This window comes from Diceros bicornis, chromosome 39 (assembly GCF_020826845.1).
Source record: "Diceros bicornis minor isolate mBicDic1 chromosome 39, mDicBic1.mat.cur, whole genome shotgun sequence".
NCBI classification, from domain to species: Eukaryota; Metazoa; Chordata; class Mammalia; order Perissodactyla; family Rhinocerotidae; genus Diceros; species Diceros bicornis.
The window spans coordinates 14,634,258-14,635,843 of record NC_080778.1 but is presented as its reverse complement, the minus strand read 5'-3'; positions in this window follow the sequence as shown (position 1 = coordinate 14,635,843).

Genomic DNA, 1,586 nt, shown 5'->3' with positions numbered 1-1,586 from the left:
CATTTGGTTATTTTTTATTCAAAAAATATGTTAGTTCAGTTAACATTATAATTGCTATTTTAAATGAATTATAAATAAATATTGCAAAATTTTCTTAGTATTAATTTCTATTATGGGTAAACTTTGATAGATATAACTTACATAAACTCACATAAGAACTCTCTAGAGTTCTTGATAATTTTTAAGAGTGTGAAGACATCCTAAGAAGAAAATGTTTGAGAACCACTGATTTGGTAATTGAGAGACCTGCTTATCTCATTATAAATAACATAAACCTGGCTCTACTTATAGAAAAATGATCTGAACATGGAAGTCACGATGCAAGAGAAAGAAGCAAGAGAAAAGTCTGTGAGAACAACGGTTTTCTAACTGCTAAGAGTGAGCCAAGAATATTTTGTCATCTAAGAACAACAGATTTTTTTTATCCCGTTTAAAACCAAAATGAGCCTTTTTTTCTCATTTTAAAATTAGAAAAGAGCAGGATAGCAGGAAAGCTGTTCAATATTTAATAATCTACAGTAGAGTATTTTATAGGTGACATTAAGATAAAACAACAGAACTCAACTATTCCAAGAGAAAGAAAGCTTCCTAAGATTTCTCACAGAAGCTACATTTGATGCCAGATGTCGGTACACTTGAAAGATTTTTATGGTTCCTTCAAATTCATTGTAAACAGAATTTGATAACATGACTAGAATGAAAACTGTAGGAAGCGATTTCCGAAAATAGGATGGGTTTTTTTTTTTAGGTTTTCAAAATGGCAGCTAATAATTCTTGCTGAGATGAAAAAGTACATGTTCAAAGGGCCCAATTCACCTTTGTGCATGTATCTTAGCTGACTGCACTGAGACTAAGATGAACCCAGTCCGGCGCAACAAAAAGGGGTGGGGGGACACAAGTATGTAGTCCAGGGCTCCCATCTTCCTTTTTTCACCTTCACGGCATCTCCTCTCATTTTCCTTTCCTTTCCACCCTAGGTTCACTGCTTTATCTCCCAGTGTTCTCTGCTTTCTTGACATGAGTCAGGGTTCTGGCTATGGGACATCGGCTCCCTGAGCCTCAATTTACTCATTTAAAAATGGGTATAGTTGAAATCTGCTAAGAGAGTAGAACTTAAATGTTCTCACCAAGGAAAAAAAAGATAAATATGTGAGGTGATGGATGTGTTAATTAACTAGATGGAGGGACTCTTCTCACAATGTATACGGGTATCAAATCACCACGATGTACATTTCAAGTATCTTACACTTTTATATGTCAATTATACCTCAGTAAAGCTGAAATTTTAAAAAATTATTTTTAAAAAATGAGGATGATAATGATGCCTACCACCCAGGGTTATTAGGATTAAATGAGAACACTCTTCATAAATTATATAACTCCAGACAAAATTGGCTTATTATTATTATTAAACCCCTAAAATTCACATCACTGTAGAATATTCATGCTAGGCACACCCCATACCAGGTGGGGGTGTCAGAGATGCCCCTGACACCCCATGTGCCCTGAAGATGAGCCAGGTTAGAAGTCTTGGCTTCGGGTCAGTGGGTGGAAATGCTGAGCCAGAGGATTAATATGGTACTTGT